We start from the raw sequence: 24,995 nt of genomic DNA on the forward strand, positions 1-24,995 counted from the left end.
TCAATAACACTTAAAGGAAGACTAGGGAGTACATATTTATATTCAACTAATTATGAATATCCTTAATTATGTCAGGAAAACTATTTGTGAAGAATGATGAGGCAGATAGAATACAGTAAGAAATAAGGGTATTCTATTAAGTTTAGATAACAAAGTTAATTTACTTACATGAAATATTTAGCATCATTGGAGAAATGCAAATTAAAACCACACTCAGATTCCAGCTCACTCCAGAAAGAACTGCCAGGATCAAGAAAACCATGAATAAAAAATGCCGGAGAGGCTGTGGGGAAAAAGCAACTCTTTTGCACTGTTGGTGGGAGAGTAGAATGGTGCAACCACTTTGAAATCAGTCTAGAGATTCCTCAAAAAGCTGAGATTGGAAGTCCCAGTTGAATCACTTGTTCTGCTTCTAGGCATATTCCCAGAAGAATTGAAAATATCACACCACAGTGATATACGTGCACTTAAGTTTGTAGCAGCACAATTTCTAATAGCTAAATCTTAGGAACAACACAAATGCCCATCAACTGAAGAATGAATAAAAAATATGATATTTTTATGCAAAGGAATACCACTCAGTTATAAAGAAAGACCACATTGAGGCTTTTATAGGTAAACGGATGTGATGAGATCATACTTGTAAGTGAAATAAATGAAACTCACATGTGTAAATAACATATGGTCTCCCAGGTGTAAGAAATTGAAAGCATAAATAAGATCCAAAATCTTCAATAAATATTGTGAAAGGGTAAGAAACTGCTCAAAGAGGAAAAAATAGGTAGGGAAAATGATAGAAGAGGGAAGAGAGAAGAAACAAATGTATAAATTTGTATATATACACTTAAGATTATTAAGATAATTGTATTACTAAATCTGTTAGTTTGTGGAACAACAGATAACATACACAAGATTAGATCAATATTGCATGACTATATCTGGTAGTTCAAGTAAGTCTTTCAAAGAGAACTGTGGGAAACCCTGCAATTGGCCATCATCTTATGTTAATAAGACAACAGCCATCTTAATGTTAAGTTTATATTTGGTAGTTGAGTTTACATCTCTCCTCACCTAGCCTGTGACATGTCCCTTAATACTCCTTTTTTGAATAAATGAAACTTGATCAGAGCACTGTCTTGTCTCCATTCTTTACATCTCTTTTCCCTTTCTCATCCCCACTCCCTCTCTAGGGTCTCCGTTGACTTACCCAAGAGTCAGGACAGATAACTGTCCAAACAAAAAATTAGTTATGTTTATACTACCTTGTTTTAAAAGCCTACATTGTTATTGTTTTGGGCTCTGTGTTATAGTTATTGATTTGACTCTTGCTCCTTAATTTTCTAGTACTTTGTTTAGTTTTGTTTTTCCATCTAATACAGAAAGGATATATGGATATAGAACTTTATCTAAAGAATTTATAAGAATTGATTTTAGTATGTGTGATGGTACGAACAGCTACATTGAAGAAAATGAGACATAATCATAGCCATTGCAGATTTCCTATGATTTTGTCTTGAAGCCTAATAATGCTTCTATCCTCAGTTTTGGTTGGTTTTAGTCTGTTTTTAATTATTTGATTTAATATATGTGAAGGTACGGACAGCTAATTTGAAAAAAATGAGACATTATGATAGCCATTATTGATTTCTTATTCTCTGTTTTTGAAGATTCCTAAAGCTCTCATTCTTTTGTTTTGATTGTTTTATACTGTTTCATTTTGTATTAACTTAACATATGTGAAGATATGGATGACTATTTTGAAGAGAACAAGAGACATTATGACAGTCACTGTCAATTTCCTGTTATCTTGAAGTCCTGTGTTATTTGCATTGTTTACTCTGATCTGTTTTCTTCTGTTTTGCTTTGGTTTGCCTTGTTTAGTTTTATTCTTTTTAAAAATAAAAAAGAAATAGTAGTGACTTTTTGTAATATTTATCTCATCTTACTAGAAAGCTTTTGCATGGCAAAATAAATCATCAACAATAGACAATCAACAGAGTGGAAAAAATTTTTTGCCAGTTGTTTATCAGATAAAGGGCTAATATCTAGAATATATATATATATATATATATATATATATATATATATATATATTACTCTAAAAACACCATTCTCCTCGCAAATGTAAAGCCCCAACTGAACAGTGGGCACTGGAACTGAAAAGACACTTCTCAGATGAAGTAGAAATGGCAGGTAAATACATAAAAGAATGTTCAACATCATTGGTCATTCCAATAATGCAAATTAATACAATGTTGAGATTTCATCCCCATCCAGAAAGACTGGCTATTATCAAGAAATCAACCCTTCTCTACTTTTGGAGAGGCTGTAGACTGGTGCAACTACTGTGGCAATCAGTGTGAAGATTCCTCTAAAAACTAAAACTAGAGGTTCCATTTGACTCAGCCTTTCCCCTTTTTGGTATCTTACCAAGAGAATGAAAAACATCATACCCCAGGGTTGTATGTTTGTCCTTGTTTATAGCAGCACAGTTTGTAATAGCTAAATCTTGGAAGCAACCCAAATGCCCATCAACTGATTTAATGGATAAAAAAGATATTAGTTTTTATATAACAGAGCCATAAAGAAGGATAAACTTGAGACAGTTATAGCTAAATGAATGGGCCCTGACACCATACACTTAAGTGAAATAAATCAAACACACATATGTAAATTCACATTGTTCCTTTGGTATGTGAAACTGAAAATGCAATTAAGATGCAAAGTATGTAACAGATACTGTGAAATAGAAAGAAATTGTTCAAAATCAAAGGAGAATAAAGGGGTGAAGAAAGAAGGGAGAAGAAAAAAATGAGAAAAAATAAATGGAGAGTTCTGGAAAAGCTTTATTATCTGAAGGAATAGTTTATAATTTGAATAGTTGCATAGCTATTTTCATCGCTATAAGCCTTAGTACCATCTATGTAAAATACAAAAGATTCTAATAACTGCTGAGTGTTGCTGGGTTAATCTAAGCCATTATGCACATGAAAGTTTTTAAAAATACAAAATAAAAGCAGAATCATTATTGAAAATTAGGCTGTTTTCTTTTCCTATTTTGCTTTTATTGAACCTGCATTGTATTTATCAAAATAGTTATATCAGTACATTTTATCCTGAAACATTTTGTTAATAAAAGGAATAAATTGTCATAACCAATAAAAAGAAAGATAATATACTTTCATTGCATTATCCCAGTACTTCTCCTTTTAGATAACTACTACCTTGGTTTTCTTCAACTCATCTAATAATCACATGAAATAACATACTCTTGAATTATCTTGAATACACCATGTTGGGCATTTTAATTAATGTATGTTGTATAAATGAATGTCACATGGTTTTTATCTTTTGATGCAGTTCATGTGGAAACAATGATTTCTTAAGATTTTTCCAGGGTAAAACAAATGAATTAGTTTTTAGCACACTAAATAATCAAAAATGATAAAAAAGCTATTTTAATTATTGATTTTAAGAAGAAAACATGTACCTATGATCAATATCCCTTGACCTTTCTACAGTTTTTCTTTATTGATTTTTTCAAAACATGAATATAGCCAATGGTTTAGTGGCATCAGTATTTGGGAGGAAATGAATGCACAATTGTTGCATGTTTTCTCAAGCCTTGTCAGAGCCCCTGATCCCCATTCACTTTCTGTATCCATAAATCTGAACCACCGTATTTCCAGCATGCCTAGGAACTAAGACTATGAGAAAAATACATTGACTTATGTAGAATTAGAGAACATGGTGGATCTGAATCACCACTATTTGTCCCTTTGAAGTAATCTCCTATTCAGATCTCCTATTCCAAGCACCTATTTTCTTTGGTAATTGGTCCTACCTCTAAAGAAACACTTCTCTAAAACCATGGTGCTAGGTAAACTATTTTCTAATAACTTTCGGACTTGGTGTTAGCTCTCTGCCATCATTATTGAGAGCCTCACAAATAATCTTATGAATGCATTTTCTTCTCTGTACTCACACATGTATTAATTTTGTTTTCACAGAAATTTCTTCAAATGCCTGCTTTGTACTAAGTGCTGTACCAACAGATAATAAAAATAAAAGTGATAGAGCACTTGTGTTCCAGGAGCACACACTGTATCAGCAATGACTGACATGGAGGAGACTGAAGTACCAGATGATATATTCAGTGACAGCAAAGTGAGATAAGTCTTTCCATTATTGGTGGGAGTAACAATGAGGAATTATCAAATGTTTTTCTTCATGTGGGATAGAGGCAACATATATGGTTCTTCAAAATGCCCTAGAAGGTTCACTGATTTCGGGGTAGATCAAGTAGGAATTCCAGTGGAATCCCAGAGTAACAAATATATAAAAAGAAGACAAATTTGGATTCATTATGGGATACTAGGGAAGATTAAAGAATGAGAGAGAAATTGGGAGGAGAGAATTGGAAAAAATATTTAGTGTTTACCTTGTCTGTTTTGTTGTTTAACGAGAGAGAAATACTGAAAGAAGTCTGGATAGTTAATTTGCCCAAACGGCATGCAAACTCCCTCCCTGATAACCTTGTCATCTGAAGCTTTGCTTTTCTATATGGCATTCATAAATTTTAGGTTGAGACTCCCTCATATTTTCTAGAGGTGGAAGTCAAAATGAAAATTGTTTTCAAATTACTTTTGACTTCTGAATTCACTTCAAAGGAATCATCAAGCTAACCAAAGTCTTAACTTGTGTTCATTTCTTTCAATGGCCACTTTGGGGAAAGATTTTCTGTTTGTGATGTCATGAGAAGTGAGGCCAGACAGATGTTACCTTTCAAGTTAAATAGATATTTTATAAAGGATTTAAAAAGAGAATGATTAAATATATATAGTGAAGGAAACAAAGACATTAAAATCCAGGACAGCCATAAAACATGATGTGTCCAGTAATCATGGGCACACAAAGCATGTAATTCAAGATAAAGAAGTAAATTTGATATTTAAGTGTGATTTTATATATATAATATTGTTTTTACAATTTTATACATTATATATGATTTTGTGTGTGTGTATGTGTGTGCATGCACACACACACTTGTATATGAAAGCAGAGACCACTATCTAATTTAATCTCTTTCAGGGCAGTGGTATATTTTTAAGGAGGATTTTGCTATATATATTTTGCTATGTATATATATATATATATATATATATATATATACATATATATATATATACATACTTTAGTGAGTATATTATATATACACAATATACTCAATATATATTATGAATATTACTCATATAATATACTATTATTATATGAGTATGCTATTATGAGAATATAATGAGCATATACTGTAATGAGTATATTAATTTGTGATCAGCCTTATCCTTAAAACCCATTTTAAAAAGTGAAATTTCCAGACAAATGTAGATGTTACATTGAAAATTGTTAACTTATCCTGTGCAAAGTTTGTTTCATTTTTATATTCTTCAATGCAACTAAACCTCCAAATGTTTTGTCTCATAATCTTACTAAGAGTTTGTTGGAGCATGTCATGTGTTTTGTAATTTCAAAAGTTAAAAAAAAACAGCATGCTTGTCTCATGTCTCTTATTCTGAGTAAAGTGGAACACCTGCTCATATAACTAATGGCAATTGCTATTTATTTTTATATAAATGGTCTTTTCATGCCTCTTGAGACATTTTCACTGAGTTGTTTGCCCTTTTCTTCTAGATTTTAAAAAGCCATTTGTGTACTAAATAGCTTTTCCTATGATGAAAATTTCAAGTATTTTTCCATTTTATGAATTTTCTTTTGTGAGACTTTGTTTAGAGTGGTTGTCTTGTAGTTAAAAAGAAACTAAAAACAACTGAGGGAATTTATTAATTTATTGTAGAGTTTCTTTATTCAAAAGCTTCAATAGAAAGGACTCTTCAATACAAGGATGCAAAGGCTTCAAGCTGTTTCCTAGTTCTTTGGTAGTTATATTTTTTCTATTTAATTTATTTCAGGAAACTCTTGATTTTCAATTGGACACAACAATTGGATATTTCTTCATGCCTTTTAAATCCCTTCTTTTCTTCCTTTCTCCTAATTTACATCTTTAGGCAATTACTGATCTCTCTCTCTCTCTCTCTCTCTCTCTCTCTCTCTCTCTCTCTGTCTCTGCCTCTCTCTCATTTTAAAATTGATGCTGGGGATTAAATCCAGGGTCTTCACAATGAACTGCATCTCCACATCTCCAGTCCTTTTATTATTTTTCATTTTGAGACAGGGTCTCACTAAGTCACCAATTTTCCCAAGCCATGCTCACACATTTGATTTTCTTGATTTAGGCTTCCAGAGGACTGCATGCTGGGTTATGGCATGCACCACCATATCACCAAATTTTGTCTTTTTGTGATTGGCTCATGTCACCTGATTTCCTCCATGTTCAGTCATATTATAACACACATGATTTCCTTCTTTCTTTTAGGCCTGAATAACATTGAGTTGTAGGGATATACCACATTTTTCTGTTCGTAGACACTTGGCATACCCCTACCTTTAGCTCTTGAAAGTTAATCTTAACCGTGAATTGACTGGAGTAAGAGATTCCTGCAGAGATGATTGAATCTTGGGAGCACTGTACTCATCAGTAGAATAACTCACTGATGTTCATAATCGAATGTGCTGTGAGGAGGTGAGGTGTGGCTGGAGATGAATCACTCATTGGCATTTTTTCACTTTGCTTTGCTTACTCGCTGCCATAAAGTAAGAAGTTTGCTCCACTGCACACTTCTACTATGGCGTTCTGCTACATTTAGACTCATATCAATGGAAGCATGGACAGATGCTTTTGAAGCCATTAATCAAATAAATGATTTCCCCTTATACTTTGTAGGTCTGGGGTACTTTGTTGCAGCAACAAGAAAATTGACTATTACAAACAGTAATGTGCCAATAAATGAACATGGGTATACAACTGTTTCTCTAAGATTTTATTTTCAAGTCTTACAATTTGTTCTGAAACCTATATATCAAAATAATTTGATACACATATTCTATATTTAAAAATGAATTACTGAATTATATATGGTTCTTTTAATGATTGAAATTACTTTTTTACTGTTTTCCATAATGGCTGTTGCATTTTAAATTCCTACTAGTAGTACACAAGTGCTTTACTTTTCCATTATCCTTGAAAATACTTGCTATTTTTAAAATAAAGACTATACTAGTTTAAGATAAGCAACATCATATTTTTATATTCATATGCATAGTTAAATTTCTACAGTGAAGCAAATTAATTATTCATGTTCTAACAGTTATCAGTGTGCATATATCTGTTCAGGGGACCTATGATATACCCTTAGTGAATTTTAGAATACAATAGTGTTACAAACAATATTTATTGTACTTTACATTGTACAAAGGTTTTTTTATTCAAATCTTCATAACCACCATTTCCTGGTTTTGTATACTGACCACATTATCAGTTGTGATGTGCCACATTACTGTAATTTTCACTTAATTTCCCTGATGATTAGTGATGTTGAGCAACTTTTCATAAGCTTTTTGGTCATTTGTGGATTTTCTTTGGGAGAGTACCTACTTAATTACTTTGCCATTTTAGATCAGATTTTCTTTTGGTCATTAAAGTGTATGAATTCTTTATATATTGTTCATATCAACCCTAATTAGATATTGGTTTGAAAACATATTTTTATATTCTGAAGTGAGTCATTTCATTGTATTGTTTCCTTTTCTGCAAAGAAGTTTTTAATCTTGATGTAGTGCTATTTGTATACTTTTGCTTTTGTTGGCTGTTAAATTGGTGCTGTATCTAAAAAAACTCATTGCCAAATCTAATGTCATGAAGATTTTTTCCTGGGTCTTCTTCTAGGAATTTTATAATTTCAGGACTTATGTTTAGTTTCTTAATCAATTTTGATTAAGAATCTTAATCAATTAATCAATTAATCTTAATCAATTGATTAATTTCTTAACCAATTCTTTGGCTCATGGTTAAATTTCTAGTCTGTGACACCACTGGGGGCAGTTTGTGTCTGGGTTTTTGGGATGAGGGTTAGGTCCTAGGTACTCAGGTGCAAGCATGAAAACTCAGTTAGACAAGGGATGAAATCTGTGTCACCTAGGAGGGACTGAACATGGGAAAGATTTGAGTCCAAGTGTATGATCCTGTCCTGGGGAGCTGTAGGACTTGACCTGGTGCTCAAGACGTAGGTGCTGAGCTGTATTGGGGGGACTCTGCAGGTGTTGAGGTAGTAAACTGATTGACCTTGCAGTAGGGTAAGCTGGGAGCCAGGATTCCTGGGTACCATGCTGCTATCAATGCTCAGTGGGAAAGGCCTGGTGCTGAGGTCTGAGGTAATTCATTGTCCTTCTCCCACATAAAAGTTATGCTACATGTGGTTGGGGAAAGAGGGATGAAAAAACTAATGTGAAAGTGTCTTTCTTGCTTAATGAATCATTTTTTATTTTTATGTTCTAGTCAGAAGATAATCGCTCCTAGAATCCTTAACTCGGTTTATTGTGTTTTTGAATGTGAGTAGTAGTTAAAATTGATGTTTATGTGGAGGCAAGAGATTGGAAAGTCATATTATTTCATCTTACTGCAGTTATTTTTTTCCAGTTTTTATTTTTTATTAGTACATATTTCCATTATATGATTATATTCCCTGTGGAAAAAAGGAATTAGAAAAGTATACGGTGCTTTTCAAACTTTCAATCAACTCTCCATTTTTAAAAAATGTTACCATACAGTAGAATTGTTTAGTTAGTAATTATTTCAATTTATATCAACCACAGAATAGTTTTTCCATATTAATACTCTAAGTTGAAGTAAATTTGTCTTGATATCCTTTCCTACCTTATGGATCTGAGCAAAGATAAATGTACTATTTTCACATTTTGTTTAAAAAAATTGAAAACATATTCAGAATAGTGATAGAAACTAAAGGATTTCTAGGAATATAAGACTACAAGATTGGAAATCAGACTAAGTGGTATTTAAAATAGCTTTCAATTTTAGGTATTCATGAATCTTTTTTTTTTTTTTTTTGTACTGGGGATCAAACTCAGGACTCCATGCTCTAGGTAGTCACTTATACCACTGAGCTAAAGCCCCAGCTTGTGAATCTTTTTGTCTTTATCTTCATATAAAATTTTTGGCTGAAAAGAGCCGAGCATATTCATATCATGTCTAGTCTGCAGTCACTGTACAAGAGGATACAGTAGCTTTAATATACATAGGTAGGTGACAGATATTTATGAACATGGTGGTGAATACAGATATACATATAAATACCTTTTTAATATTATGAGTCTGAGGGAAGAATATATAGCAAAATTGTACAATTTAGGAAAATGATTTTGCTTATATTACATTTTCCAAAATAAAATTTTTATAATTAGCCCTCTAGATGCAGTGTACATTTACCAATTTAAAAACATATTTAAATATGTAGGCAGAAGAAAATGAGTTGGCTAGCTTTCAGTATAGCAAATGAAATAGAAAGGTTAAAGTCTATAAGGTTTAATTTTGTTTTAACTCATTATGTTGAAAACTTGTCAGGCAATTACTTCATGTAGGTAAATGCAATTCCATGCTGTGCTGCAAGGGTCCCTGGCACATTTTTGCCTAATCTACAAATATTGAATGCTACCAACTTGATGAATAATTGAACACTATAGATTAGGGAAAAAAATTTTGTAATTTTCACAGGCATGTCTTTCAGAAATGGCATTGTGTTTCCCAAAAGATATATGGAATACAAAATAGGTTTGTATTAAATGTATTATATATAGAAAAAATCCCAGAATAAGAAAGGACCTGAATTCCAATAACTGTATGGAAACTCACCAATCATCTGATTTTGAGAAAATCACTGTCTGTTTGAACCTCATAGTCTTCAGATATAAAAAGATAAAGGTAGCAGAGTAGAAGGATTCTTATTGGAATTCCATTCAGATAATTCAACTAACATCCATCTCCACTTCCTATTCCAAATATGCTGATTGATAACCAAACACTTAACTCGTGGCACTTGCAGAACACTGTCGAAGATGCCAAGGTTTAGGAGTACATAATATACTTGTGTAAGTGTTACTCTAAAGTTACATGGCAAATAGTGTAAAAATTAATTTTAATGCCAGGGTAATGTGAGAAATTATATCTACAACAGATGTTTTACCGTACCGTAGTACTGCAATATTGACAACTCTAGTAAAAATAAAACAGGAGAGAAGAAGGTGCAATCTTGATTAAAGAAAACAAAAAAAAAAAAACCAAAAAAAAAAAAAAAAAAAAAAAAAAAAAAAGAAAGCACAAAGAGTTTAGTTAGCCCTGAAGTGAGGGTTGAGTGCTTCTTATCTGAGGAGAAAGAATGCTTTACTGATCATTTTCTAAGAGAATATAAAACAAATGCTTTCTAGCTACATTTTAAAATAAATTTTAGTGACTAAACATAGTGGTACTTTGTGGTACTGTTAGCACCAAACCTCAGATCTTTTTTCTTCCAATTTTCTTTGATGAATTACTGACATTTGCAAATTTATTACAGTTTATGAAATGTTTCCATATGTTATCTAATTTTAACACCTGAAAAATCTAGAAGTTTGATTATTTATTCAACTATTTTATAGATAAGTAAGATGGAGGAATCAGAGAGGCAAAGTGGCTTGTCTGAGTTCACATAACCATAATAATTGAGGCTAGGAGAGAAAATTTTGTCTTTTTATTCTACACAAAAAGCTTCCACATTGTCTGAGTTAATAATCCAGATATGACTGTATAAAAAGTAACAAATATTTTAATCAATTAATTTATACAGATCAGCACAGAGTAAGGAAAGAATAGATTTCATACTTAAAGAATTTTTTTCTTTAAATGTATCCATTGTGAAAGTACACTAAAGAATTATTCATTTTTGGCTTTTGCCAATATACAGGTAGAAAACAAGAATTTCTCAAATTTATAGTTGTTAGCATGGGACTCTATTTTATTTTCTTTCATGTAGGCTGGTAGCATCTTTGTCATTGTTTGATAAGAGGGATCTGATTCTCTGTGAAGGTTTGCTCAGTATCTTCATAACAATATTATGAACTATACCTAAACTTAAACCAGATAGATTCTATTTTTTTTCCATTTCATTTGCTTGAGATTATAACCCTATATGTGGAATTTATCAACTCTAGAGAGATAATTATGTTGAGACCACTTAATTACAATAATATTAATATAGACATTAAAATTTCCTTATATTCTGGTCAAAATATGCTCATGTTTTCTAGATGTTCTTAATGTTGGTAGGCTACTGAGTTCCCATGGGGCTCATTGAAAGCATTTAATTAGAGATAATTGTTCCAGCATATGGTAACTTAGAGTAGATCCTTCACTAAACTGCTGCCTCCTTTTTCATGATTATAAGAAATGTTAAATTGTCTTATCTTCATTATTCTGCAGAAAATACTATCTTTTAAAGAGAATGCTTCATTCTTAAAATTCTCCTTTTATTTTCCTTTGTGGAAAATCACATACTTTAGTCCTCAAAAAATTGGCTTCCCTGAAGCATACTCAATATCATAGAAAAGTTTCACAGGCAACTGCTTGGGAATAATCTAGATATAAGTTCCTTCATTTAAAAAATACACCTCTGTTCTTTTATTCTCTTTACCTCATATAATTAAATATTTATACAGAGAACTTTTAACCATAAAAAGGAATAAGTACTGACACATAGAACATGGATAAACCTTGAAAGCGTTATTGTACATGAAAAAAATAATTACGAATGACCACATATCAACTGATTTCATTCATTGGAAATGTACAAAGTGAACTAAACATATCTGCAGGACCATAGTATTATTGATTGCCTAAGGCTTCGCTGGAGCTGGCTATGGGGAATAACTAGTTATGGGCATGAGATTTTTGTGAGGATAATGAAAGTGTTTCAAAATGAAGCAGTAGTGACAGTTATCTGTAAATATAACAGAAAACATTGAACTGCACACTTTAAAGAGGATAGATTTTGTGAAATGGTATTTGTATGTAAGTAAAACCATTATTAAAAAATAATCTCAGGGCTGGGGATTTAGTTCCGTGGTGTAAGTGCCTGTCTGGCAAGTGCAAGGTCCTAAGTTAGATCTCCCGTATTGCAAAACAAGCAAACAACAACAATAAAAACAGTACATATAAAGATATTTTCACACAGTAGAAAAACTTATTGATACACTGATTACTTCTTTTGTAAATTCATTCATTTAAGGCTCATGCAGAACATGCTCTTGTATTTTCTTTAGGTGTTAACAAAAAACACAATTTTTTCCAATAGGTTACAACTGATGTTATTTATTTTTGTCATAAACTTTAGAATTTATAAACTAAAAAAAGTATTATCATTTAAGGTCTCTTCTTGATTCATCTTTATGTCAATTAGATGATGTCTATACAGTCTCTTAGACTGAGTTTAGTTACTCATTTGTGCTACAAAAAAGTTTATTCCTTTAAAGTCAGGGTCTGACCTATGATAGAGGAACCTTGCAAAAATTACCAGCTTTGCTAAATTTCCATTTATTTTTATGAGAAATTCAATACTGAACAAACTGCTCTCTTTGGTTCTTAAGCTTTCTGAGGTTTAGTTTGTATTGAAACTGGCATATCTCCCAGTGTCTTAGTGCACTTTGACATTGCAACTAAGTCTTATAGTACAGAGTTTAATAAGAGAAACTTTATTATTGTTGCCACCACAAAAACATTTATTTCTTTCATGCATCCCTCTTATCCTTTATTTGGGTCATTGTCTACATATGTAGATTTGTTTCTCAGGAAAGGCTGATCAAGAGCAAAGGTATATGAGGCTTTTCTTCAGACAAGTACTGGTAGATCTATGCACAAATCCTTGTGAGCTACTCTGAGCTATGCAGTTAGATGTACCTTTCTGCAGCAAAAAGGCATGCTTTAGAGGATAAAACATGTGCACACCTAATTACAGCGCAAATAAGAAAAAACCAGAAGCATACAGAAATTTAAAAAATATATATTTATTGTAGATGAAGTAAAGGAATAGATGTAGTGCTGGAGAAATTCGTAAGAGAGTAAAGGTATGGTAGACTGAATAATAGCTTTCCAACTATTCACTTCCTAATCCCTGGGACCTGTCCAATGTAAGAGTAAAGGATAAAAAGAATTAAAGTTGCAGATGATAGAAATTTTCTAATCAGTTAATTTTAAAATATTATGGGTTATTTCAAGGGTCCAAGAAGCCTCTTCAGAAGTGGAAAAGGAAGATAAAGCAAAAAATAAGTCAGGAAAATGTGACTATAGCGAAGATGACAAAATAATGCAAGGTTATTTGGTTTGAGGGCGAAAGTGAACTGAGACCTAAAACAGGTGGGCTCTAGAAGTGGAAAGCACACACAGTCTCTAAAAATCCAGGAAAGTGCACCATGCTCCTGACATCCAAATTGTAACTTTGTGAGATCAGGGTCAGCTCTGACATATAGAACTGTCACACAGAATCTCTTTCTTCAGCTAATAAGTTTTTGATATTTGTTACAACAACACCCAAAAACTAGCCCAAAGGAGTATGATGACTCTACTATGGAAATTTGGTTTTTTGACCAGAAGATCACTAACCTATTTGCCCCTTCCTTTATTCTTTGAATGGATATTTACTGCGTACTTTTCCAAGCACAAATTCAGAAGCTGAAGATGTACTTATAAATTAGAAAAAATTCTTGTTCTCTGAGAGCTTGTAGATTACTGAGATGCAAACAAAAACATATGTTAGCTGAAAACCTAAAATCATAATAAATATATATGATTTAATTTTTGACATTTATTGATTTTTTATGGGTTTCAAACCCTTTGTTGACATTAGGATATAACTGATAACCAGCGAAAAAATTTTTAAAAGTGCAGAAGGCAATGGAGCCAACAATATAATGTGCATCACCATCTTCTTCATTTCTTCACCACTGTGGGGATATTATTCAATTCCCATGAACCTCAGGTTCCTACTCTGAAAATAGGGATAATAATATGTCCCTATATCAAAGAGTTGTTAGGAGGAATGAATACATTATAATATTGAAAAATCATTTAGAATCATGTCTAGCTTATAACACATACCATACAATGCAATTCTTCTAGTATATGAAAGAAAGTAATAATTCAATTGACTTCTTTGGAAAGGACTTAGTGTTTACAGTAGAGGAGTGATATATAAGAAAACTATATGGCATATAATATGACAAATATTTGAGTCTAATGTTTGTACAAATTGGAGTCTAGAATACCAAGGACTATGCAAAATATGCTCTGCTAAAGCATGGAAATTTCTTGCCCTTATTCTGAAGAAAATAATATTCAAACTACTTTGAGAAAGCAGCTGACTGAGCATCCCCCAAGTAGTAGACCCAGACAAGAACATGATACAAATTTTTTGTCATCCTCTGCACAAGCCAGTGTATTAGAAATGAGAAAAGTTCAATTCATTTTTTGTAGTTTTTTCATGTACTCTTTATGTGGTCTGGGTTCTCTAATACTTTACCTCAGGTCATTTTCAGTTCTCTGTTAGATCCATGTTTCAAGCTAACAATATGTTCTGAATGTGTGTGTGTGTGGGGGGGGGTGTGTGGTTTTGATATTGTTTTCCATTTCTGACCTCTACTGGGACATAGCAAGGAAAAACAGCAAAGTCAGTTCTACAAGCTCAAGAATAGCAAGTGACCAATAGTAAATAAAATCCTGTTAGTTTATGAAGGGTGAAACTATAGGTAGAACAGAAAAACACAGTGGAGAAGAGGAAGGGAAAACATGCACTAAGGGTTAGCTTTGAAGTAGCCCATTAGCCCAATAAGAATCTTCAGATCTTGTTGATTTTTTTCTTCATTTGAGAGTAACACATAGAAAAATGCAACAGAATTAAGACAGAGTAGATGTTTCCAGACCGAGCTCATACCTTCCTCAGATATGAGTTCAATAAATACACTCAGAGCTTCAATCTGAGGTCCTCTTTGTGGTCTCTCCAGCTTGCATTTAAAGGCGCAATGAAGCTTTTGACAGGATCACACACTACAGTGTCCTCTGTTCCATCTTTATTCATTTGCACTCCAAATATATCCAACTGTCTAACATATTTTTTTTTTACCATTTTACTGGATGTTTCTCTCATTTAAAATGATGTCCACTTCTGTTTCTGACTTTTGACACATAGCTCTTCATTCATGGTCAGAACCTATAGCTCATTTGGTCTTTCTTTTATGCAACAATATAGAGGATCCTTATGGAACACGAGGCTATGCTGGGCATAGAAATCATCACTTAATATACTATCTTGGTTATTCCAGAAATGTCAGGATATGTTGCTATCTCAAGTATATTCATGAATAGATTAAGATCTGGAGAACTAACTTTTAAAATTGCTTATGGCCACATAATTAGACAATGGTGTGGGGAGGTTTGGAGCGCTCTTGTTAGGCTACAAATTCTATATAGCTGGTGTGTGTTTGGAGGAGGTGCTAGGCACTGAACTCAAAGCAGCCAACACCCCCCTGAAGGGTCCTTAAGGTTAGTGGGCCATACAGTGAAACTTTTGATTTCTCTATATTGAAGTGAAAACCTAAGGTGAGCCAGAAGTTTAGTTTGGACTAAAGAAAGAAATGGGATCTTAATAGGTTTTCGATGTAAACTTAAACACTGGACAGATGAGATCAGAAAATGGTGTTCTAAACAGTTTTGATAGTAAATTATGATACATTTAATTTGGGCAAACTGAAAATGAATCAGTGGAACTGGAAAATATAAGGTAAGGAAGTTTATTAAAAACAATACAAAAAAGGGTAGCTCTTATAATGAACTGTGTGCTTCATGTTAAGCATTTTTTTTTTTAGAAAAAACTTTATTCTGTATAACGTAAGATTAGGTGGAAATCCACCTCTCCTGAAAAAGAATGCATAAGAATTCTATGATATGTGATGTGTTAAAGGTTTCTATAATATGTTAAAAATGAAATATGGTATCTACAACACCTTCATGGTATGTAGGACAGACAAAAGAAAACAGAAAGTAGACTCCCTAAAGCTATTGTCCTATAAAATGTGAAGGCTAGCAAAGAAAAGGAGGATGATATTACCAAGACAAGATTCAACAGGTTTGAAGACAAGTAGTCATAAAACAGCAAAAGGAAAGAGTGAATAGTTTATGTCCTGAATTAAGGCATTTCTGAGTAGTTCTGTGAGCTATCAGGAACTGTGAAGGATTAGGAGCAGAAACCAAAATGATCAAATTACTTTTCTGGGGCCACTGCTTTGACTACTGTTTTGTAGAGGAATCGAAAGAAGAGGATGGCTACACTTTAGAGAGGAGAAGAAACAGTAGGATTCTTTGTAATGTAGAGGCAATGAACTGAAAAAGTGAATAATATATTGGTGGGGGGGATGAGAATTTAATTGTCGTAAGATGGAGCAATGATGACTTTCAAAAATCTGACTTGGGAGACAGTATTATTATTCCTTAGCTAAGAAAGTTAAGGACAAAATTGGGCCTTGAACAGCATTATTGCAACATTGGAGGTGTCTCATTTGAAACTGTGTGAAAGATTCAAGTTGCAGTGGTCAGAAGGACTGTGAAATCTGGAGCTCAGTTAAATACAGGTCAACGATATGCATGTCAATAATTGTTGGTATCTTTATCCCTTCATAATTCATCCTTATTGGTTGTTTCTGTCTTCTTTATCTAAATAACTATAATACATTAGCCATTATAAGATTTTCGTGGTCCTTATATTTAATATGGAATTTCTATCTGAATTTCACAAACTATACATACAATCAATATTCAAATGTACACTTGTAAACATTTTAAATTCATAATTATGAAAATAAGAATACATCTATTTTTACAGTGCTTTTAAACAAATATATTTTTAAATTAAAGTTTTTCATTTTCAATTTTTTTTTCTAGACCTACTGGCATCCTATGTCTCTGGCTGAAATTGTGGCGATAGTTGGAGATACATTTAGATCTTTATAGAAATTGCTATTATCACTTGAAATTACTCTCAGCCATGCAAGATGCAAGGATCTACTACCTCAGCCAGTGAAGATAGCTTGGAAAATGATCCTCTTTTCCTCAGCGTGTATGAGGCTGAATAAGTGATTATATAGTGTAAATTTATATTAGAGCTATCCAAATGCTGCTTGAACATTGCCTTCATGTTAACCTCATCGCAAATTCTTAAGTTATTGTCAGTCCTTTTTAAAAAATTCTCTAATATAACCACTCTTCTAAGCACTTGGGGTACAGGGATAAAGTCTGCTGTTTAGTAGCTAAAATTCTAGTAGGGATGGCAAACCAAGATACTTACAAACTAGATTTTAATACAAGAAGGAAAATCTCAAGAGACTGTGAGATCAAGTGTGTTGGTCGATGACTGGAATATTCCTCAAGCAGGATTTCCAGAGCCATTTGGATTTTTTAGTAATTAAACAGAGAATGCTTTTATAGTTAGCCTTGTTTTAAAACTAGATAGGACTGGCTCCAGAGTTCTGGGCAGCGTATTAGCCCGCCCTCTCGGTAAGCGTCTGCAACGCGGGCCAGCAGGAGAAAAGAGTTCCAGAGGTTGGTCATGGAGGGATTCAGGCAGCTTATTCACCTGCCCTCTTGATAAGCACCTGCAGTTTGGGCCGGGAGGAGAACCATTGCCTGTGAGCCAACTTCCACGGGAGCTGAAAATCAAGCACCCTTCTCCCACCTGCCCCCTCCCCCCTTACCTACTGGGGATAGATATTTCAACATCTCTTGGGAGGATGACCATAAGCAGTATAGCAAATATGGGGGATTTCCTTCTATCTTCTGTTTGAAGGCATAGGTTGTTTTCACTTTTTGTTGTATTTCTTTTGCTCTATTCAGTATTCTCAATTTGCTTTACAATGTTCTATTTTTGGTTTGATTTAACAATACATAATTGACTGGATAGCTATTAAATTAAAGAGATATACCATAGTACTTAGTACTACTATCCCAGTATCCTACTGTGAAATCCTGTACCAATTTCACAACATTGTCTCGATTGGCTTTGTTCTGTCTTACGCTGTTGCACAATTGCTACTTTCAAAATTAAAAAAAAAATACTTGTTAAGACCCATGCATGTGTAGAATCTATGAACAGTCTATAAGAACTGATCTTATGACAATTGATGAAATGAACAGATACTTTGAAGAAAAGGAGACACTAAAATACCCAGTGCTGATCCTGGAGTGTCATAATGTGAAACCCAGCAACAGTGTTATTCTTTATTCAGAGTGATATTAGCCTGCTTGGGTTTATTGAAAGTCAACATAATTGAAGATATGGGTAACTTCATGTATGTTTAAGCGTAGAGGATTGATAACCATATTTCTAAGTTTTTGTTGGCTAGCTGAACAGAACTGGTTGCAATCTCAGTTTGAATCCCCACTTTATATGCTCCAATTTAGTATCTTGAATAACTATTTGTAAGAAGACAATCTGTAATAATCAACTAGTGGTTTCTTTGAAAGTATGTATTATTACTACCCATTTTCTGTTTTTTTAGTCTTTCTTTAAATTCAGTTTTAAAAAGAAGACACTACAGTACCCAGTGCTGATCATGGAATGTCATGAAGTGAAATCCAGCAATACTATTATTCTTTCTTCAAAATGATTTTAACCTGCTTTAGTTTGTTTAATCTAAACATAAATGAAGATATGGATAACTTCATGTATGTTTAAATGTATAGGATTGATAACCATGTTACTAAGTTTTTGTTGGACAGTTGATTAGAACTTTTTGCAGTCTCTCTGTTTGAATTCCCACTTTACATGTTCCATTTTTGTATCTTGAACAACTATTTGTAAAATGACAACATCAACTAGTGATTTCTTACTCTTTTTTTTCTCTGAATGTATGTACTATTTGTACCTATTTTCTGTTTTGTTTAATCTTTCTTTAAAAAAAAAACTAGATAGGACTGATGTAAAAAAAAATAAAAACATATAGAATTAATAATCTACTTTCTCCATCAACTAAGAGTTTTATAGCCCCAGATAATTAATTGTATTCTGTCTAAGTAGGAAAATTTAGCAAAAATAATTCTACTTAGAAATAGTGTACACATATTAGATTATTTTCACTCTCATATAGTGGTTTTAAAAAATCAAAAGACCTCTAGAGGGCGCAGGTGGGCTAATTTGAGAGAGGACTTTTCTGTGCCTCGGTCCTTGCTCACAATTAGCCATTATCAAGGATTATGTGTAAAGGACTAGAAGTGGTGAGAACAAGAGATTCCTCTGGACTCTTCTCCAGCATTTTAAATACCAATATATAGTTCACGTCACTTCGGTATAATGATGTTTCTGATAAGACTGACAACATAATTTAATAGCTAGGATGGATTTCTAGTTCATAGAGAAATTTATTGTTTTAAATAGCTGCTGAGCGTTATTTATGAATGAGGCACTGCGACCCTTGAGGGAATTTAAATCTAGTAAATTTATTCATTTTCCTAAGAACACTAAAGCTCAGAGAGATGTGACTTTCCCAGAGTCACTCAGATGCCTAGCTGCAACACAAAGATTGGAAGTAAGTTTCCTCACATCTTCCCGCTCAGTTTTCTTTTCTTTAGTCCAGTAATTGAAACCTTGAGTTTAGATTAATTCCATTTAATTAAGCAAGAGACAGAATCATGCTGGCCATTTGAGGTGTGATGCTGATGAATTACGGTTCCCATTCTAGTGAGGATATGGACCTATACATGGACAGTTATGCAGTTAAGCATTATATAAAGGAACTTACTTTCCAGTAAACACAGGGCAGTAAAAGAGCATAAAAAGGGCACTTGATCAAAAATGTTGCTGTTTGTTTGCCTGGAGGAAGTGATTGTTGGAGTGATTTAAAAAAATAAAGAGAAAATGGATAGAAAGGGAAAGGTAGATGAAAGGCAGGTTGTTGCAAGCCTGAAGAACAGTCATAATATTGTGCCACTGAGCACAAATTGCTTTTTTATTGTTTATTTTTCAACAGTTTCTTCTTCTTTAAAATTTTTAGAAATTTTTAGAAAGCACCAGAGGGCAAAACCTCAAATGTGCATGGGAAATGGGCACGTAACCTTAAGTGGATGATTTTTTACTCAATGTAGAAAATTTACAACTAATGTGGTAAATTGGAAGATATCTATTCTCACAGATTAATTAAGACAGAACTTGTGTCTCAGTTCATGAAAACTTATGCCTCACTTGCTGATAATTATCGTGACAATCAACATGTCAGTTAGATAGGTTAGTTAGATTGGTTTGTGGGCTTCCTAGCAGGATAGGAGAGCTTAATGCTACGTGTGTCTGTGTGGGTCATGGTTGACCTGGCATTCATATCTGGTGTCTTCCCTTTTTCCTCTCTGGCACTCCTCCTGCTGTGCTTCCTGCCAATGTGAATTTAGCAGCTTTTAAAAACTGTTTGTTTTTTAATTTAAGAGAAAAAAAAAAGACACGGAAAAGAAAGACAAAAAGCAAAAGAGACAAACAACAGCAACAAATCCAAAACAATAGCAATATAGGCTTTCAAAACAAGATGTTAGGAATTTAACAGTCATTGTTACATATTGTTATCTTCAAAAGAGTTGCTTAGATTACTAAATATGGACATGCAAAATTGATCTAATAATATGAATATTAACTATTATTTTCCAAGAACTAATAGAATTAGTAGTATAGTCATCCTAGGTATCTTATGTATATATATATATATATTTGTATAAATATGCAAATTTAAGTATCTTTCCTTTTCCCTTTCTTCTTTCATCCTTTGCCCCATCCCATTACTTTTCCCTATTTGAGCAGGTTCTTACCCTTACACAATATTTATTGTAGATTTTGAATCTTATTTGCTCTTTCAGTTTCTTACACTAGACAGACAATATGGCATTTACTCATGTGATTGTGATTTATCTCACTAAGCAGCTTTACTTGGCCATGTTCTTAGGCTGTGCAGTACCTGCCATAGAGTGTCGTCAACATGGACTGAATCCCTGAAACTGGGAGCCAAATGTAACCTCACCTCTTCTATGTCCCTGATACTCATTGTTGTGTCCCAGCAATATGAAAGCTGTGAAGTTACTATGTACTTCAATTTTAAGACTCTGTGCTCATTCACAAAATGCACCAAATTTATTAGATATAAATAATTCAGCTGTCACTATATTACTTTAATCTTGGTAGCTTTTGTGCAAAATAAATAGCATACGTGAACATAGTAAATTTGTCACTGAGCTAGAAATAATGAGGCTTGAGTTTTACCTCTAAGTGATTGTGTTAATTTAAAAAGGCAACTTGCTTAGTTTTCTCAGCTGGACTCTCAATGAGGTGGCCAAGTATACCCTGATGGTAAGTAAGCAAAGTATTTTAACACCTGTGTTTATGAATTCACTCATAAAAAAGGCTTATAACTTGTTTTCAGATGTACCATCTTGTTCTTCCACTCCTACTTTCAAATCTCTATGACTCAGCTCTCACATTGCCCCACTGAGTGTTCCTGTCCAAGTGTGGGGAAGGAGAGAATATTTAAAACCACTAAGGAGGCAGAAGTTTTTCTTAGTACTTATTTCTCTACCATTGTTATTTCTTCCAGTACTTATTCAATATGTGACTTCTGTAAAAGTCAATAGATATTAGTTTTGGAAAAGAAATTATAATACTATTATCACCTGAAAATATAAAATTAAATGAGAGGCCTAGTTAAGATCCCTTCTGTAATAAAGATCCAGTGAATTCCATCAATGCTCTGTCACCTGGAATTCTGTTATACTGCTATTCTGTGTTGTTTCCTTGCTGCTATAAAACAAAAAGTTTCCTGCTTTGTATGGTTAGTTTCCTACCTGTTCTTGTCTCTCATTTTTTTTCCTGCAGTCTCATAAATCTTAAAATTTCTGTTTTTGGTATTCCATTCATTTCTGTCTTTAGAATCTTGTTCACCTCCTATACTAGTTAATATTGATTGCCAGTCTTATTGAGTAAAGAGATTCCTGGAGAAGTGATGGAATTGGGAGGACATTAATATAATCAATAGTTTAATCCATGAAGATTACATGGTTGAATGACTTATTAAGAGATAGGACCTAGTTGAAGGAAGTGGGTAATGGTGGCATATGGGTCTGCACCACATCTTTGGCTTCTTTTTGTTTTATGCTTCCAATATGACAAGACTGGAGTAGCTTCTCTCCACTATTCCTCCCATCATCATCTCTGTGCTTTGGAATCAGTAGACCACAGACCAAAACCTCTTAAACTGTTAGCTATAATAAACCTCTTCTTTTAGTTGAAAGTGCCTGGCTTTTTGTCCCAGCAATGGAAATGATGACTAATACACCTACGTTTAAACCTACTCATGTCCACAGACAGTTATTTTAAAAATATAAAACTCCCCTCAGTTCACTACTCTGTTTAGCTATAGCTTTTTGTAGGCTACATTCATGCTTTCCATTTTTCATGTCCTTAGTAATGTCAGGGCATCATCTCCTTAAATTAACTCTCATACCTTCTGTTAAACTTTGAAGTCATTATTATTTTTTCTATTAAACTCAAGCATGTATTCAATACTAATCTTACATTATTTTGAAGTGTTAAAACCATTGATTGCAGTTTCATTTTTAAAATTGTGTTATTCCTGTAAGGTCCAGGGAGAGAAAAGTCAGTGCCTCCTGAGTACCAGCCATGCTGGGACTGGGAGGAGCCGACCGGCAAGTCAACTAGCCAGCCTTTCCGGAAAGCCACACATACCATGTGGGACCCAGGAAGAGGAAAGTTAGATAGTGCCTCCCATGAGCCTACCAGCACTTGAATTGAGAATCATCAATTGTCCCCCTCCCACTTAGGTAGCCAGCTTGTTCATAGAACAGGTTGAGTTAGTGGCAACTGAGATACAAGGGGCAGCTGAGTGCTTGTATTGTTTGGTTGACTTTTCAGGTCTGGTACCGGTGGTCTGAGTGTCTATGCAATATAGCAAATATGGGGGATTTCTTTCTGTCTTGTTTTTGAAATCTAATATTGTTCTCACTGTTTTTTATTATGATTAATTGTTCTTCTTTATTCAGTGTTCTGTTTTGATTGGTTTTATTCTGTTTTGTTTTTGTTTGATTTTGCTGTATCTGATGTAATGGACAACTGTTGTGAAGATAACAAGATAGAATGTGTTAGCCATTGTTATTTTCCTATTGGTCTGCTTTGAAATTCTGTACCAATTTCTCTGCTTTGTATTGATTAGATTTATTCTGTTTTTCTGTTGGGTTTTATTATCTTTCAAATAAAATAATGGTTCCTAAAATCCTGTACTCTTCTTATCTTTCCAATTAATTTCTCTATATTTTTCTAATATTTTAAAGTAATATTGTGGTGCATAGAATTTTAACAATGACACTCTGAGGAGCTTGAGAGACACTTTTTCCATTAAAACAACTATTTGACTGACAAATTATTTTTGAAATTCATTTAAGTCTCAGAAAGTTGCCCTAAAGACATTCACACAAAGATAACCTACTAAATCTTGGTACAAATAGTGGGATTGCATGATATTTGAACAATGATGTGCTGCTACCCACCATCTGTTTGCTCTGTCTTATGGGTGATTTAATGCAAGTGAGTGTTTCAAGAAAAGAGAGGCTAGCTAGCTATATCCTGGAGCTCTCACTCTGGGACTAACTTTCCTACAGAACTCAATCTCACCCTCATTTTGTGTGCTAGATGCTCTGGTTTGGGTAGGAGTGACTGAAGTAGGTGGGATCCTTTTTTTTTTTTTTTTTTTTTTCCATCTAGCTCACAGTCTTTTTTTTTTTTTTAAAGCAAAACAGAAAAAAGCATAGAAATGATGCAGAATTTTTAAAAAGTAGTAAAATTCACGCTAATATATTGCATACAGTTATCTTAGCAGTAAGGAATTCTAAGACAAAGAAAGTGAGGACTCTTTTGGCTGCAATGGGCCAGTAACAATGGAATCATTACTTTCCCTTCCCACAGTTACTTTTAAAGTTGGGTTTTATGCCAAAAGGTGTCAACCAAGAATATCTTGAGCCACCATTTATCTTAATATCCTAAGGTTGAGGAACGATTTTAGCAGAAGTGAGCATTTGTCTATGCAACAATGCAGTGGGCTCCTGTTCTACCAAAAGCAAGAAGCTGACCTTAGGGATTAGTAGTTCTACAGTTTTCCATGAAAAAGACTTAATTTAAATCAGGGCATGGAAAACTTCATGCTTAAGTAAGGGAAGGAAAAATGTAAAAATGACTTTCTTGGGGTGATGACTCTCTTTTAATGGGAAGGCTGTACATGTTCTCTGTTTATCCCTTAACAAGTAATTCACTGTAGACTTAAGCCAAAAGGCATCAGTAAAGTGGATACATCATTGGAAATTACCCTACCAAAGGAACAAAGGGAAAATGAAAAAAAGTGAAGAAGTTAGGACTTTTTGGATAGTATGAAGTAAACAAATATGCACAGTATGAAACTCTCATTAGGAAAAGAAGGACCACTAATATTACTCTAAAAGTAATATCCCAAATCTTCCCAGATGAGGGTAAAAATGTTTATCCAGATCTAAGCATCTCAAAGAATATCAAGTGTGCTGAATTCAAGAGACCACTCACAATCAGAGTGTCAAAAGTCAAAGACAAAAAGAGAATTTCTGTATGAGAAAACAGCTTGTACGAAAGAAACTTTACTAGTACTGATAAATTTTTCACCAGATATCTTACAGGTCAGAAGGGAATGAGATGATATATTCAAGAGATGAAAAAATAATAATAACTAAAAATGCCAAACAACTGACTTTCATTAACAAACTGTCCTATGAAAATAAAGGTGAGATTATCTCCAGGCAAACTGTTGCTGAAAAGCTCATTATCATTAGGATAGTCCTAAAAGAAATATTAATAGTATTCAGGCTGACATAAAAGGATGATAAGCAGAAACATGTTAGTATAAGAAAGTTTGAAACTTGATAAAGATTAATGTATAGGAAAATACAG

Source organism: Cavia porcellus, unplaced genomic scaffold, assembly GCF_034190915.1.
Source record: "Cavia porcellus strain 051 isolate PalLab524CR breed Dunkin Hartley unplaced genomic scaffold, mCavPor4.1 scaffold_9, whole genome shotgun sequence".
NCBI classification, from domain to species: domain Eukaryota; kingdom Metazoa; phylum Chordata; class Mammalia; order Rodentia; family Caviidae; genus Cavia; species Cavia porcellus.